The sequence below is a fragment of the Elephas maximus genome, chromosome X (assembly GCF_024166365.1).
Source record: "Elephas maximus indicus isolate mEleMax1 chromosome X, mEleMax1 primary haplotype, whole genome shotgun sequence".
Taxonomy (NCBI): domain Eukaryota; kingdom Metazoa; phylum Chordata; class Mammalia; order Proboscidea; family Elephantidae; genus Elephas; species Elephas maximus.
Genome location: NC_064846.1, coordinates 22,401,713 through 22,420,319, shown reverse-complemented (window position 1 = coordinate 22,420,319; position 18,607 = coordinate 22,401,713).

Below are 18,607 nucleotides of genomic sequence, written 5' to 3'. Positions count from 1 at the left end.
AGTACAGAGGCAATTAACCACATGTGGCTTTTGAGCACTTGAAATGTGGCTAGTTCAAATTAAGATGTGCTGTACATTGAAATACACACTTGATTTCAAAGATTTAAAACAAAGGATGAAAAATATCTCATAAATAACACTAATTTATTTTGTTGTGGTGAATATGTACACCAACTGAACAATTTCTACAGGTATAATTCAGTGACATTGTTTATATTCTTCAAGTTGTGGAACCATTCCTGCTGTCCTTTTCCAAATTGCTGCTTCTCCATTACCATAAACTCACTGCTCCCTAAGCTTCCTATCTAATCTTTCGAGCAGCTGTTGTCAATTTGAGCCTATATAGGTAGTTATTAAAAGAGCACAGTGCTTAAGGCAGATATTCTTTATTAGTTAAGCTAAACTATTGTTTGGTTTTAAGAAGACTTCAGGGGTTATTTTTTTCCCCAGGGGAAATTTTTGGTTTAAGGTTTAAAGATTATCTCAGGGCAATAGTTTTGGGGTTCATCCTGCCTCTATGGCTCCAGAAAATCTGGATTATATGGGAATTTGAAATTCTGTTCTGTATTTTCTCCCTTTTGATCAGCATCCCTCTATAGAATCTTTGATCAAAACATTCAGTAATGGTAACCAGGCACCATCCGGTTCTTCTGGTTTCACGGCGAAGGAGGCAGTTATTCCTGGAAGCAATTAGCCAGACATTCCATTTCCTATTCCTAACTCTTCTCTTCCTCTGTTGCTCTAGGAGCATAGAGACTAATTGTGTACATTGGGTGGCCACTTGCAAGCCTGATCCCATCACTTTTGCTACATTGTATTCATTAGAAACCAGCCAGTAGGTCCAGCCTACACTCAAGGGTGTTGTTAATACCAAGACATCATGAAAGGCTGTCATAGAGGCTGCTGACCGTAGTGCATCTGTACATTTTTTTTTCCTAGAGAGATCTAAGCTTTCATCTGATTCTCAAAGAAGTTTCTGACCACCCCTCAATAACAACAACAAAAGTTTAAGAACTGGTTTCCAGGGGATTAAAATGGAAGAAGGGATTTTCTTCTAAAATTTCAATGCTAATTAAACCACTTTTTTCAGCTAAAAAAAAAATCTAACAAAAGGGGCTCACATAAGATAAAAACTCAATGAATACTTAAGTGAAATGATCACAAGGTCTATTTTCTAATAATTTATATAATTTTCCACCAGGCCCATTAGTCTCCTGAGTTTCTAATGTTCTGTGCTCCCACCATGGGTGTTCATTTCTCTGAATTGCCTGATTTTCTGTGGCAGCAGATTTGAGACGCAAATATAGGTCATTCTACTCCAGATGGAAGGAGCGCTGGTGGTGCAGTGGTTAACTGCTTGGCTACTATATGAAAGTTTGGCAGCTCGAACCCACCAGCCACTGTACGGGAGAAAGATGTGGCAGTCTGCTTCCATAAAGATTACAGCCGTGGAAACCCTATGGGGAAGTTCTATTCTGTCCCATAGGGTTGCTATGAGTCAAACTTGACTCGATGTGATGGTGGCTGATTTGGTCAATGGGTTTTTAGGCCAAATGGTTCAGGGTGTCTGGAGCCTTCTCTGGAGAAGCTCAGTTTCTCCCCATAATCTCCTGGGCAGGGATATCTCTATACTCAAGGAGCCACCAAGGCCTCTGGAGAAGTCTTACATCCTTATGGCCCCATCGCTTAGCATTACTGGCTTTATGGTTCAAGTCTAATTAGCTCCCACTATAGGGAGGGTATTAGTTTCTCCTCACTTACACTTCCTTGTCTTTGGCAACCTTTCCCCTTGGTTAGACCTTGCCTAGATCTGAGGCTTCCAGAGAAGGGCCTTGGCCAGGCCTCAGTGATGGCAGTGGGGTAAAAGTGAATGCCCAGCCTCCTTCTTCTGCGAGCAAGTGGAAGTCAATAGCACTACACTGGCCCAGATATGCTGTTATTCTTGGAAAATGGTTTCTGGAATCAGAGGTTGAATTCTCCTTCCCTGTAATGAAAGGCTGAGCAGATGTGTGAGAGACAGTTCTCCAGATATGTGCACTGCTAAGCTCCCAGGGGGAGAAGCAGGAGCCTGGGAGTGAGTCACTGCAGAAGAAAAAGACTGCGCCATTTGAGCAAATGTGTTTTTTCTTCTCCATGGCCCTTGAAATGAATCCCCATCTGTTTCTGTAAGGAAAATTCATGTCTTTTAGGACTCGCAGGAACTGCCTGTTCTAATAGGCTCTCCACAGAATATTCTAGCACCTGTCTTTCAGCCTCCAGGCAACTTAAAGACTCTATAAGGCATTTATTGACCTGATTCTTGCCACGAGCACTGGCAGCAGGAGGGGTTAGAGATGAGAACCCAGAGGCCCTGAGATGGAGAAAGCACTAGATTCTGCACTGAAAGATGCCCAACACATGAACTGGGGCCAAGAAAGCCTGGAATGGGAGCCAGGGGACCCCAGGCTCTAGGGCTATCCCAGCCTCCCTTATTTACCCTGGGACCTTATTTTCCCTATTTGCCCCCAAGGGCTTCTTTCTCTGTTCCTGGATGATTTCCTTATCTTCTTGGATGCAGCATGCAGTGTAGAACCTTGGCCTATTTTGGTGGTTAATTTTCTATGTCAGCTTAGCTAGGCTCTGGTGCATAATTGTTTGGTCAAACACTAGTCTAGATATTGCTATGAGAGTATTTATATGTGCTTAACATTTACGATTAGTTAACTCTAAGTAAAGCAGAGTCAACTAATTGTAATTTACTCTAAGTAAAGCAGGGAAACCCTGGTGGTGTAGTGGTTAAGTGCTACGGCTGCTACCCAAAAGGTCGGCAGTTCAAATCCACCAGCTGCTCCTTGGAAACTCTATGGGGCAGTTCTATTCTGTCCTATAGGGTCGCTATGAATTGGAATCAACTCGTCAGCAATGGTTTTGGTTTTTTGTTGTTGTTGTTTAAATACATCAGATTATCTTCCATGATGTGGGTGGGCCTCTTCCAATCAGTTGAAGAACTTAAGAGCAAAAACTTAGATTTCCTAGAGAGAAGATATTATGCCTCAAGACTGTAACACATATATCCTGCTGGAGATTTCCAACCTGTCGCCTGACCTATGGATTTTGGAACTGCCAGCCCCACAATTGGGGGGAAAGAAAGAAAAGACCAAAATAGATGTCAGAAGAGACTCTGAAACTTGCTCTTGAATGTAGAGTAGCTAAAGCAAATGGAAGAATGATGAAGTAAAAGAGCTGAACGGAAGATTTCAAATGACGGCTCAAGAAGATAAGGTATTATACTGACATGTGCAAAGACCTGGAGTTAGAAAACCAAAAGGGAAGAACATGCTCAGCATTTCTCAAGCTAAAAAAACTGAAGAAAAAATTCAAGACTTGAGTTGCAATATTGAAGGATTCTATGGGGAAAATACTAACTGACACAAGAAGCATCAAAAGAAGGTGGAAGGAATACACAGTCACTATACCAAAAAGAATTGGCCGACATTCAACCATTTCAAGAGGTAGCATATGATCAGGACCCTATGGTACTGAAGGAAGAAGTCCAAGCTGTGCTGAACGCATTGGCACAAAACAAGGCTCCAGGAATTGATGGACTACCAATTGAGATGTTTCAGCAAACAAATGCAGGGCTGAGAAGTACTCACTTGTCTATGCCAAGAAATTTGGAAGACAGCTGCCTGACCAACTGACTGGCAGAGATCCATATTTATGCCTATTCCAAAGAAAGGTGATCCAACAGGATGCAGAAATTATCAAACAATATCATTAATATGACATGCAAGCAAAATTTTGCTGAAGATCATTCAAAAGCAGCTGCAGTAGTACATTGACAGGGAACTGCCAGAAATTCAGGCCGGATTCAGAAGAGGACATGGAACGAGGGATATCATTAATGATGCCAGATAGATCCTAGCTGAAAGCAGAGAATATGAGAAAGATGTTTACCTATGTTGTATTGAATATACAAAGGCATTCAGCTCTATCGATCATAACAAATTATGGATAACATTTCGAAGAATGGGAATTTCAGAACACTTAATTGTACTAATGAGGAACCCGTACACAGATCAAGAGACAGTTGTTTGAACAGAACAAGGGGATACTGCGTGGTTTAAAGTCAGGAAAGATGTGTGTCAGGGTTGCATCCTCTTACTATACCTATTCAATTTGTATGCTGAGCAAATAAGCTAAGAAGCTGGACTATAGGAAGAAGAACAGGGCATCAAGACTGGAGGAAGACTCAATAACAGCCTGCATTATGCAGATGACACAGCCTTGCTTGCTGAAAGTTAAGAGGACTTGAGGAACTTACCGATGAAGATCAAAGACCACAGTCTTCAGTATGGATTACACCTCAACATAAAGAAAACAAAAATCCTCACAGCTGGACCAATAGGCAGCATCATGATAAACAGAGAAAAGGTTGAAGTTGTCAAGGATCCATTCAATGCCCATGGAAGCAGAAGTCAAGAAATCAAAAGACAAATTGCATTGGGCAAATCTGCTGCAATTGCATTAGGCAAATCTGCCGCAAAAGACCTCTTTAAAGTGTTAAAAAGTGAAGATGTCACCTTGAGGACTCAGGTGCACCTGACCTAAGTATTTTCAATTGCCTCATATGCTTGCGGAAGCTAGACGATAAGGAAGATCGAACAAGAATCCACACCTCTGAGTTATGGCATTGGCAAAGAATATTGAATATACCATGGACTACCAAGAATGAACAAACCTGTCTTGGAAGAAGTACAGCCAGAATGCTCCTTAGAAGCAAGGATGGCGAGACTATGTCTCACATACTTTGGACATGTGTTCAGGAGGGACCAGTCCCTGGAAAAGGACATCATGGTTGGTAAAGTAGAGGGTCGGCGAAAAAAAAGAAGACCCTCAAGGAGATGGATTGACACAGTGGTTGCAACAACGGGCTGAAGCATAACAACAATTGTGAGGATGGTGCAGGACTGGGCAGTGTTTTGTTCTGTTGTACATAGGGTCACTATGAGCCGGAGCTGACCCTATGGCACCTAACAACACACGATACAATTGTGTGAGCCAATTTATTAAAATAATTTTGCTGTTTGTATTTTCAACATGAAATACATTATTTAAAAATAATGCATATATAAAGGTAATTACAAGCCCAAGAGACAGAAAAGGCCCCATAAACCAGAGACTACATCAGCCTGATACCAGAAGAGCTAGATGGTGCCCGGCTACAACCGATGACTGCCCTGACAGGGAACACAACAGAGAACCCCTGAGGGAGCAGGAGAGCAGTGGGATGCAGACCCCAAATTCTAGTAAAAAGACCAGAATTAATGGTCTGACTGAGACTAGAAGGACCCCGGTGGTCATGGCCCCCAGGCCTTCTGTTAGCCCAGGACAGGAACCATTCCTGAAGCCAACTCTTCAGATGTGGATTGGACTGGACAGTGGGTTGGAGAGGGATGCTGGTGAGGAGTGAGCTTCTTGGATCAGGTGGACACTTGAGACTATGTTGGCATCTCCTCCCTGGAGGGGAGATGAGAGGGTGGAGGGGGTTAGAAGCTGGTGAAATGGACATGAAAAGAGAGAGTGGAGGGAGAGAGCAGGCTGTCTCATTAGGGGGAGAGTAATTGGGAGTGTGTAGCAAGGTGTGTATGGGTTTTTGTGTGAGAGACTGACTTGATTTGTAAACTTTCACTTAAAGCACGATAAAAAAAATAATAATGTGTATATATATATATGTATATATATATATATATATATTTAGTCAGATAAACCAAAAAACCAGTTCCCTTGGAGTCGATCCCGACTTATGATGACCCCATGTGTGTCAGAGTAGAACTGTGTTCCATAGAGTTTTCAATGGCTGATTTTTCAGAAGTAGATCACCAGGCCTTTCTTCTGAGGCATCTCTGGGTGGATTCAAACCACCAACCTTGTGGCTAGCAGCTGAGCGTGTTAACCATTTATACCACCCAGGAATTCCCCTCTCTGTCTCCATTATCTCTCTCTCTATGTGTATATGTATATGTATATGTATATGTATATGTATATGTATATGTATATGTATATGTATATGTATATGTATATGTATATGTATATGTATATGTATATGTATATGTATATGTATATGTATATGTATATGTATATGTATATGTATATGTATATGTATATGTATATGTATATGTATATGTATATGTATATGTATATGTATATGTATATGTATATGTATATGTATATGTATATATACAATCAATCTACATAACCAATATCCTGCTGGTTCTGTTTCTTTGGAGAACCCTATAATACACCTGCTGAGGATGAAGGCACCCTCTGGGTCTTGGGCTGGCTCCAGAAGGGAGCTGTGCCAGTGACCTGGTTTGAGAAGCTTAAGCTTAGCTGCTCCCAGGCCCTGGCCAGTGTCTCAGTGGGTCCCTGGGACTGGAACTGGACTTTAGGCATCTTCCCACCCCAGCCCTTGGCAATTCCAAACCCTATACCTCTGTCATCGGAAGCGGCCACCTGAGGAACAATAGACAAAATATGTGGGCGGTTCGGGCAGGAAATTGACACTCCGTGAGAGCTCAAATGGGGCCATCATACTCCTTTCCCCTTGAAAATCAGCACCTACAAGTGAGTATGCCCTTAATCATCTAACTGATCTTTTCTTTCCCACTCTCTCTCCCAAATCTCAGTTGTTACAAGAATGTTCAGTGGGTTTGGAATTATCACAACATAAAAAAATGCCAGAAGATTTTTGGATAAGAAACACTAAGCTCTGCAGCTTCCGGAGAACTCTTAGAGAGGAAGAATGTGGAAGGTACTTGAAACCCGTCCTGGCAGGCTGCCTGCTCTCAAGCCTACGATTTCATTTGGACTCATGGGAACATTATGGATGGCAGCTCAGAGAAGCTCAGCAACTAAGGAAGTTGAGTTCAGCTGCTCTGACATGCCTTTCAGAGCTTAAGGCTCAAAGCCAAATGGGCCCTCCAAAAGCCTCTGGGCTGAGCCACGTCTGCCTTATGGCTTCCATCTCACCTGGAAATACGGACTTCTGGAAGGGCCCAGGCCAGATAGTATGAGAAGGCCTGTGATTCACTGTGCTTCAGAGCGCAAACCAGGCTGAAAGGTGTTTTCTCAAGCAACAGCAGCAAGGCCTGTGGCTGGCAAACAAGGCGGGGGAGGCCTGGATCAACATAGCCAAACCCAAATGCACGGAGAAAGGAATCACTGCAAAGCGGCTCTGTGTAAGCTACAGGCTCCTACCGGGAGGGTGGTGTTGGGTGTGGGTACGTGAGCGGGTGGACTTCCTGCCTTGCTGCTGAGGAAAGCCACTTAGTAAGTAAAGCTCTCATTAGGATTAGCTGGGGGACAGGGCTGGCAGGAACATGAGTGCGTTTTTCCTTAAGGTCTGTGGCTGGTTCAGAGCACAGGCTTCAGTTGTTCTGGTCAACTCTTGGGAGGCCTATGCTTTCCTCACAGTTTTGCTATATATATAGCCTGACCTTTAGACATTTCTCATTCCATTCCTGAAATCCTGCTGGGCAGTAACTGATACTCATCTCAAAATTGTTGATGACTGTGTAATGAGCACAAGCACTCACAAATACCTAGATAATGACCAGCAGTTCATGGTCACTTCATTTGGGTTGGAACATCTTCTGGAGGTGACTGTGATGGATGGCCACCCCAATGGGCCTTACAAGGTCCCTCCTTTTACCTCCTGCTCTGGTAAGGGATGAAGCAAAAGTGACCAACAAAAGAGATGTTGGAAGATATCTGAGATGGAGTCTTGAGCCCCCAAATGCAAAAGGGGAAGGGGACAGGATTTCCACTTCATTATCTACTGGTGATGCTTTACAAAAGCCATTTCAGGAGAAATAAATTAAGAGACAAGGCAAGACAGATTAATAGCAAGCTTCTCCAGTGGTCATGTGGGCTCTTGGTCTTGGCCATTTATGAATTTCCAATAATTTTTCCTTCAAAAAGAACATTGATTCTTGCCATCAAATGAAGCCAGAGTGTTCACTTCTTTGTATCTACATTACTCTCTTCCTTCTGAAGTCGACCTGCTAGCTTCAACCGTGAAATGTTTGGAAGAGGGTGAGGAGGGCGGAGGTTTGGAAGGCTTACGCCTCTTGTGAAGTCACTGAGATGAGATTCTTTTTATGTGAGGACCACTGCCCATTTAAGCCTGAGGAGAAACCTAATCTCAACAGGTGGGCTCCTCAGCAAGTCAGGCAGTGCTGGGCAGTTACAAAGGCCCCAAAGAGCTGACAACCTCTCACTCCCCTGGGGCAAGCCATAGCACTCTCCACACCTTGCTTTCCTCACATCTAAAATGAGCTACTTGTTTTCTCAAGAAACACTAACATCAACATTAGACACAACCATTCAATGTAAGAGAAAATACCAAAGTTTATCAGCTCCTTAAAGAAGTTGTTGTTGTTGGGTGCTGTCAAGTCGATTCCGATTCATAGTGACTCATGTGAAAGAGCAGAACTGCCCCATAGCGTTTCCTAGGCTGATCGCCAGTTCCTTCTCCTGCAGAACTGCTGGGTGGGTTTAAAACACAAGCTTTTGGGTTACCAGCCCAGCATGTAACCGTTTGTGCCACCAGGGCACCTCCTTAAAGAAGTAAGGAGATGGAAACATACTCCTGAAAAAGAGAATTTATGACCATAATTGGGGATAGATTCTAATTCATTGGGAGCCTAAAACATTTCAAATGTTCATGATATTAGAAAGGCAATCTTTAACTAGGACCTTCTGAACTGAAAAACACTGCAATATGACAAACTCTTTATAATCCAACAGATCTAAAATAAACATGTTGTTCTGTTTTTGTATATGTACATACGCAGCTTATTGATTTCATAGACTTAAACTACAGTAAAACACACTGAACAAAAACATATCGGAAAAGGACTGAATCTTTCTGTGAGGATTTAGGACTCTGCTCTAACTAGGGAGTCAAGAGGAAATGCATTTAGGAGTTTAGATAGTCTATGGCCATTTGGAAACAACCATGTTTTCTCCATTGTTCTTAGACACCATTTTTGTTCTGTTGTGTGTGTTTTAAATTGTGGTATATATACAACAAAAAATGTGCCAACTCCACCATTTTTATAGGTACAACTTAGTGTCTGTTGTGTTTTTGCAACTGTAGCCATAAACAAGTTCCAGGAAATTGTGAGGGAAGAAAACTTTCCTGTTGGTAAAATGGCAGAAAACAATATGATACTCTTCTAAGACAAGCGAGCCCTGGGTTACTAAGGAAGGCAGGTCAGACTCAGGGGATATGATGGAATTTCACATTTGGCCGGTCCTTAGTGGCCTCCTTGCTGTATAGATGTGGGCTTCTATGGTACTGGTTGTTTCTGGAAAAAAGAGTTTTGTCCACCTCATCTATCAGAGCTGTGGGCACTCAAATTGATGTTCATTCAGTTAACATTTCCTGTGGTGCTGCCAGAGCCCTGGTGGTGCTGTGGTTAAAAGCTTGACTGCTAACGAAAAGGCTAGCAGTTCAAATCTACCAGCAGCTCCTTGAAACACTAAGGGGCAGTTCTACTCTGTCCTGTAGGGTTGCTATGAGTCAGAATCCACTCGATAGTAACGGTTTTTTTTTTTTTTTTGGTCATGTGTAAGAGGCGGAGCCAAGTGCCTTGGGAGATCAGGGCTGAATAGTCTCCTTGCCTGTAAGCCTAAGGCACACATTCTCATTTGGAATTCCCTGTCCTTTAGAAGCTTCTCCTGCCACAGGAAAGCTATTGGGAAGGATCCTCAGATTTCTAGCAGGGTAAAACCGTGTTACTATCAACACATCATCCTTATAAAAATAAATGTAATCAGCCGTGTACATTGTGAAACATAAGTCATACTTCCATTTGTTCTGTGATAGTATAAAAACTCCAAACAATTGGCGTTGAGGGAGTAAATGAAACCCACTGCAATTAAACCCAAGTAATCTACACCCTGCCCTCCCCCTCCTGTTTTTTGTCTTGCTCTACCTCTGCTCGGACAGGGTAAAGTAACATCTACAGACTCTCCATTGTGGAAATGCATAAGGAAGCAGTCTCTATGATCCACACTGAAAGAGACTTTTCATTTCCGAAGAGACAGTCTTTAGAGTCCTGGCTAAGACAAAAATGTGGGCAGCAAATTCATCTCAAGGACCGAACGAAGGTTACTACGGGGCTGGGAGTATTTTCTGCCACAGTACATTTCCTTTTTTCCATTAGTGAATTCAGTCCGTTCTGCGGTCCGTCGTTTTCATGAACATTCTGGCTTGGGGGCCAGGGGAGGGGGAGCTGCCTCCCTGCCTTGCCTGAGAGAAAAGCACAAAGGGGGTTACCTAATTCCACTGTGGGATTTTTATCTGCCTCCTGGATGGTTCCGTGTAGGCCCATGTCTAGACTGATTACAAAAGCACCAACCAAACAAAATAAATACCTAACATCTCACAGAAAAGGCACGAAACCAAACAGTATGTGTGAGGAGAACAATGCCTCTGTTGTGACAGAGAGTCTTCGTGAAGATGATGGAATTCCCGCACCCCAGCTTCTAATTTGTAAGAGCAACATTAAACGTCTCAAAGCAGGCCCTGGCTTGAACGCATTAATTTGGAAAGGCAATGTGTGTTGTTAGATAAGGGATTTTTTTAAACTGTCACTAGGATCAAAATGAAGATCAGTATAACTAACTCCATCTGCAGAAACACAGATTTCAGAAATCACCCTTTACTCTAGTTCACCAATGTAACCATTTGTTCCTTCTGCCCTTTCAAAGTGACAAGGTGTATATAATAGGATGCAAAAAGCTCTGACTGAGTCAGTCCTGGCTTTGCCTTTACCTTGCTGTGTGACCTTATATAAGTCTTTTAACCTCTCTGAGCCTCAGTTTCTGTAGAATAAAGGAAGGGATTGAAGTTGATGATCTAGCTGTATGAGTTGAAAACCCCAACAAGACAAAATAAATACAATTCCATTGCCTAAGGGTACTGGAAACTGGCAATTTTCACCCCAAAAGAAAGCTATAATAATTATCTGTCTGAAATAGGATTTAAACGTGTTGTCCCACACTGAAGCTGTAGTTGAGTGATAGGTCACTTGCGGATCACCCTCCGAATTCCAAGTTGATATATACTTAGGTGGCAGATATGTCACACATACTGAAGTCACATTTGTTTAGCTAATAGTCTCAAATAGCCGGAAGTAGAACACTCTGACAACTCATTCGTTTGTTCCGTCAACAAGTGCTTGTTTAGCACCTACTATGTGCCAGGCTCTACAGACAAGATGTTTCTGTGGAATCCTCAGAAACATAAGAAACAAAACCAAATCCATTGCCTTTGAGTCGATTCCAACTCATAGTGACCCTATAGGACAGAGTAGAGCTGCCCCATGGGGTTATGAAGACTAATCTTGACAACTTTAGTGATGTGAATGGAGTTAAGTTTTCAGGACCTTCTTTTGCTGATGCGGCACAACTCAAAATGAGAAGAAAGAGCTGCAAACGTCCATTAATAATAGGAAGGTGGAGTGTATGAAGTATGAATCCAGGAAAATTGGAAATCGTCAAAAATGAAATGGAACACATAAACATCGATATCCTAGGTACTAGTGAGCTGAAACGAAGCGGCACTGGCCATTTTGATTTGGACCATCATATGCTCTACTATGCCGGGAATGACAACGTGAAGAGGAATGGTGTTGCATTCATTGTCCAAAAGAACATTTCAAGATCTACCCTAAAATATAACCCTGTCAGTGATAGGATAATATTCATATGCCTACAAGGAAGACCAGTTAATACGACTATTATTCAAATTTTCACACCAAAGATGAAGAAATTGAAGATTTTCACCAGCTTCTGCAGCCTGAAATTGATCGAACATGAAGTCAAGATGCATTGATAATTGCAGGTGATTGGAATGTGAAAGTTGGAAACAGAGAAGAAGGATGGGTAGCTGAAAAATATGGACTTGGTAATAGAAATGATGATGGAGATGGCGTGATAGAATGTTGCAAGACCAATGACTTATTCCTTGCAAATACCTTTTTTCACCAACATAAACCGTGACTATACACATGGACCTCGTCGGATGCCATACACAGGAATCAAATAGACTGCATCTGTGGAAAGAGATGAAGGAAAAGCTTGATATCATCAGTCAGAACAAGGCCAGGGGCTGACTGCAGAACAGACCATCAATTGCTCATATGCAATTTCAAATTGAAGCTGAAGAAAATTAGAACAAGCCCAGGAGAGCCAAAGTACAACCTTGAGTAACAAATAAAGATCTGACGAGTTGTGGAATGACATCAAGGACATCATACATGAAGAAAGCAAGAGGTCATTAAAAAGACAGGAAGGAGAGGAAAGACTGAAATGGATGACAGAAGAGACTCTGAAACTTGCTCTTGAACATAGAGCAGCTAAAGTGAAAGGAAGAAATGATGAAGTAAAAGAGCTGAACAGAAGATTTCAAAGGGTGGCTCGAGAAGACAAAGTAAAATATTATAATGACATGTGCAAAGAGCTGGAGATAGAAAACCAAAAGGGAAGAACACACTCGGTGTTTCTCCAGCTGAAGGAACTGAAGAAAAAATTCAAGCCTCGAGTTGCAGTGTTGAAGGATTCTAAGGGCAAAATATTGAACGATGCAGGAAACATCAAAAGAAGATGGAAGGAATTCACAGAGTTACAGTACCAAAAAGAATTGGACAACCTTCAACTATTTCAGGAGGTAGCATATGATCAAGAAACGATGGTGCTGAAGTAAGAAGTCCAAGCCATGCTGAAGGCATTGGTGAAAAACAAGGTTCCAGGAATTTATGCAATACCAGTTAAGATGTTTCGACAAACGGATGCAGCACTGGAAGCGCTCATTCGTCGATGTCAAGAAATTTGGAAGACAGCTACCTGGCCAACTGACTGAAAGAAATCCATATTTGTGCCCATTCCAAAGAAAGGTGATCCAACAGGATGTGGAAATTATTGAACAATATCATCAATATCACACACAAGTAGAATTTTGCTGAAGATCATTCCAAAGTGGCTGCAGCAGCACATAGACAGGGAACTACCAGAAATTCAAGCCAGATTTAGAAGAGGATGCGGAACCAGGGATATGACTGGTGATGTCAGAAGGATCCTGGCAGAAAGCAGAGAATACCAGAAAGATGTTTACCTGTGTTTTATTGACTATGCTAAAGCATTCGACTGTGTGGGTCATAACAAATTATGGATAACATTGTGGAGGATGGGAATTCCAGAACACTTAATTGTGCTCATGAGGAATCTGTACATGGATCAAGAGGCAGTCGTTCTAACAGAACAAGGGAATACTGCATGGTTTAAAGTCAGGAAAGGTGTGTGTCAGGGTTGTATTCTTTCATCATACCTGTTCAATCTGTATGCTGAGCAAATAATCGAAGAAGCTGGACTATATGAAGACCAATGGGGCATCAGCTTTGGAGGAAGACTCATTCACAACCTGTGTTATGCAGATGACACAACCTTGCTTGCTGAGAGTGAAGAGGACTTGAAGCACTTACTGATGAAGATCAAAGACCACAGCCTTCAGTATGGATTACACCTCAACATAAAGAAAACAAAAATCCTCACAACTGAACCAATAAACAACATTATGATAACCGGGGAAAAGATTGAAGTTGTCAAGGATTTCATTTTACTTGGATCCACAAACAACACCCACAGAAGCAGCAGTCAAGAAATCAAATGACGTACTGCATTGAGCAAATCTGCTGCAAAAGACCTCTTTAAAATGTTCAAAAGCAAAGATAATGTTTTAACGACTAAGGTCACGTGACCCTAACCATGATATTTTCAATCGCCCCATATGCTTGGGAAAGCTGGACAATGAATAAGGAAGACTGAAAAGGAATTGACACCCTTGAATTACGGTGTTGATGACGAATACTGAATATATCATGGGCTGTCAGAAGAATGAACAAATCAGCCTTTGAAGAAGTACTGCCAGAATACTCCTCAGAAGCAAGGATGGCCAGCCTTCATCTCACTTACTTTGGACATGGCGTCAGGAGGGACCAGTCCCTGGAGAAGAACATCATGCTTGGTAACGTATCAAGTCAGCAAGAAAGAGGAAGACCCTGAATAAGACAGACTGATACAGTGGCTGCTACGATAGGCTCAAGCATAATGATTATGAAGATGGTGCAGGACTGGACAGTGTTTCGTTCTGTTGTACATAGGGTCTCTATGAGTCGGAACCGACTGGACGGCTCCCAACAACAACAATCTTGACGGAAGCAGACTGGCACATCTTTCTCCGGAGGAGTTGCTCGTGGACTTGAACCACCAACCTTTTGATTAGCAGCTGAGTGCTTAATCACTGTGCTACCAGGACTCCTTTGTGGAATCCTCTCCCTCTGTTTCTTCTTTGATTTTGTTTGCGACCTTAAGAGCAAATGATTGAGTTTAAGATACTTCTCAGTTCAGGGGACATCATCGTAGTTGATCCTGACATAGCTCCTCTTTTGCTTTGCTTGAATCTTCATTCATTTATTCTTTTTCTATCCTCAAAGCCCATTCTCATTACCCTCCTCACAAAGGCAGATATTATAATGTGGTTTAATGTATATCTTTTGGTGTGCATGTAGTTTTGTAAAATGTGTAGTGTCTTCTGTGAGTAGATTTTAATTTATGCCAATGGTGAGATGTTAGATTGTTCATTCAGTTTCTTGCCATTTTTACCTACACCCTGGTTTCAAGATCCATCCATGCTGCTGGGTGTGCATATCGTTTGTTGCTTCTAAGTGTTGTGTAATTCTCCATGGTGTATACTGTCCACGTTGTACCTCTCCCTCTCCCAGGGGTGGGCACCCCAGTGTCCTCCAATGCTGCACCATGAGAAATAGTGCGGCAACGGACAGCCTTGTGCACGGTCCACTGTGGATCTGTGTTGTGCTGTTCTGCGTAAGATGCTCTTCCTTCTTCTTGTTGTTAGTTGCTGTTGAGTTGGCTCCAACTAATGGTAACCCCATGTACAACAGAACAAAATTTTGCCTGATCCTGTGTCATCTTCATGATTGCTGGTATGCTCGAGTCCATTATTGTAGGCATTGTGTAGTTTGAGTGCCTTCCAACCTAAGGAGCTCAACTTCCAGCACTGTATTGGGCAATGTTATGTTGTCATCCATAGGGTTTTCATTGACTAATTTTCAGAAGTAGAGCACCAGGCCTTTCTTCCCTGTCTTAGTCTGGAAGCACAGCTGATGGCAGTCCACCATGGATGACCCTGCTGGTATTTGATATACTGGTGGCATAGCTTTCAGAATCGTAGCAGCATGCAAGCCACTACAGTACAATAAATTGACAGATGGGCGGTAGTCCCTCTCCTTAACCTGGACAACTTCTACACTTTCTTCAAGTCTGGTTTATAACTTATTGACCAAAATATGGACCCCACCCTGCTCTCCTATGCCTCCATGCACATCCCCATTATAGTGTTTATATTGTATTGCAATTTCTTATTTGTCTGTCTCCCTCAATAGACTCGAAACCCTATAAGGGCAGGGACAGTATCTGTCTTACATATTGTATTGTTAGTATTTGGCACAGTGTCTGGCAGAGCGTGTTTCTCAATAAATACTTGTAGAATGAATATTGGATTCATCAAACACTTACTAAGCACCTACTGCATGCCAGGCTTGTACGCTATTTTTAACATGAATCTTTTGAAAGTCAATATATTTATTCCTAAATATATAAAACCAGGCCAAACCCATTGCCATTGAGTCAATTCCAACTCATAGTGACCCTATAGGATAGTGTAGAACTGCCCTAAAGGGTTTTCGAGGCTATAAAACTTTACGGGAGCAGACTGCCACGTTTTTCTCCTGTGGAGTGGCCATTGGGTTCGAACTGCCAACCCTTCCGTTAGCAGTCGAGTGCTTTCACTACTGCGCCACCAGAGCAGCTTCCTAAGTATATAAAAGTGAACAAAAAGCAATGAGTACATTTTTTTGGTCTCTTGGTAAACCTAGCAGACCCTCTACATCCAAACTAGTACTGTGTCCTTTCAAGAAGCCCCCTTGGAAGAGAATAACTGCACCAGGGACAGTGCCCTCAAGTTTCCCAGAAATTTCCTTTGGTAAAAACCCTTTATAGCCCATAGAACTTTCTTTGGAATCTTCTCAGGGGGGCCTTTGTTTCTTGAAGGAAGATTTGATTTTTGGATATAGCTCAAAGTTTACTTGGCAGCAATTCTAGTGAATGAGGTGAGTGATGAAGCGGAAGAATATTATTTTTGGTCCCAAACAAAGGTTGAAAAAGAAGCAAGGCTGACTTTCCTGCATGGTACATAAACTGACTCAACAGCAGTTCCAAATGAGAATGTCCAAAAATGTTGCGGCAGGGAAAAAGTTTCTCTACTCCAATACACACACACAAACAGACGCACACACAAAGTATACTGTCTGGGACAATATAGACATGAGGAGAATCAAAAGCCCTTGGAATTTAATTTGAAAAATCAATCGTACAAATTTAGGATGGAAGAGACGTGGCTTGGCAGCCACGGCTGTGAAAACATCTGGGTGTTTCAGTAGGCCACAAGCTCCTCACGTGTGCAGAGAGAGTGTGACGTGGCTGTTAAGCAAGTGTCTGCAGCCTGGGTTGCTCTGACAGAGGCTCTGGGCCCTTCTGGGATCATAACCACCCATCCTCAACTGGCTCAGCCTCCACTTGGACCACGGGCTCTGCTATGGGCATGAGAACGCTATAGGGCCCTCTGGAGCAGAGAGTGCCTGAAGGAGCTGGATGTGTTTAGGAAAAAAAAAAATCCAGAAGAAGCAAGAGTCGGCCATGAAAACTTCTTACTGAAGGACAGCTGCACAAAAATTGGTGTAGTCTTAATCTCGTGTTGCTCTTTGCCCTTTTATGAAAGAGCCAGGACCAATGGGCAGAAATTATAGGAAGGCAGATTTAGGCTCAATCTAACAATGATTTGTTCCTAATATAGAATCATATGTCCAGTCTAATCTCATGCATATGAATATACATATACAGAGAAAAGGAAAGACTGGAAGAATAGAAACCAAATATATAATACTGAGTATCTTTTTATTTTATTTTATTATTATTTTTTTATCTATGTTGCCATTAGGTGCCGTTGAGTTGGTTCTGAGTCATAGCGACCCTATGTACAACAGAATGAAACACTGCTTGGTCCTGTGCCATCCTCACAATTTTTGTTATGTTTGAGCCTGTTGTTGCAGCCACTGTGTCAATCCATCTCATTGAGGGTCTTCCTCTTTTTCGGATATCTATAGGATATGGAATTATGGGGCGAATGCCATTTTTTGACTTCATTTAATTCTGTGTTGGAAGTCCCTGGGTGACACAAACGGTTATTTGCTCAGCTACTAACCAAAATTTTGGTGGTTTGAGTCCACTCAGAATAAAGACCTGCCTATAAAGAAAAAAAAAATTTTTTTTATCTACTTCTGAAAGGTCACAGACATTGAAAACCTTATGGAGCACAGTTCTACTCTGACACACATGGGGTTGCTAGGAGTTGGAATCAATTGTGGTGGTAACTGGTTTGTTTTTGTTTTTCTAGTTCTGTGTTGGGAATTTTAGTTATCGGTATTTATATCTTTTGTGATTTTTTTTCTTTTGAAGAAAATAAATTTGCTAAAAATTAAGATGTGTCCAGCAACAAAACAGACTGCTTTGTGACCTAGTGAGAACCCTGCCTTAGGAGGTAATCAACTGTGGGATGAGCTATAAGCTTCCTTTCAGCCTAGGGATTCAAGATCTGTTATTCCACTAATTAGCCTTGTTCAAATACCACAGTTGAGCTGATGGAACTTTACACATGCATCCAGTGAGAACGAGATCTGGAAACTTTCAACGTGATGGGGTGACTTCCCAGTGGCTGGGCCTATTATAAGGACAAAATAATCATTTTCACATTATTCAGGTGTAAACCCATTGCTGTCAAGTTGATTCTGACTCATAGCACCCTATAGGACAGAGTACAACTACCCCACAGGGTTTCCAAGCCTGCAAATCTTTACAGAAGCAGACTGCCACATCTTTCTCTTGTGGAGCAGCTGGTGGATTTGAACTGCTGACCTTTTTGTTAGCACCTGGGTGCTTAACCACTGCACCACCAGGGCATCTTCAATTCTGGTGTAGAGAGCCCTGGTGGTGCAGTGGTGAAACCCATGTGAAACTGTGCACTACAGGTTAGTAAGTAAACACAATGAAGCCGGTGCATACCTTGCTTACTGGTTAATTCGCTTTTCTGTATGGTTATCCATTCTGATCCTGTCCATTTAGCTAAAGCCAAAAGGCTGTGGACATTACAGGGAAGCTGGTTTTCTGATAGAGTCCCAGGGTGGTGCGAACAGTTAACACGCTTGGCTGCTAGCTGGAAGGCTGGAGGCCCGAGTCCACCCAGAGGTGCCTCAGAAGAAAGGCCCGGTAATCTACTTCTGCAAACTCAGCCATTGAAAACTCTGTGGAGCGTAGTTCTACTCTGATGCACACGGGGCCACCACGAATCAGAATTGGCTCAATGGCAGCTGGTACTGGTACCGAATCTTCTGACGCCCAGCTTGCAGACAGTGTGCCAAGAGAG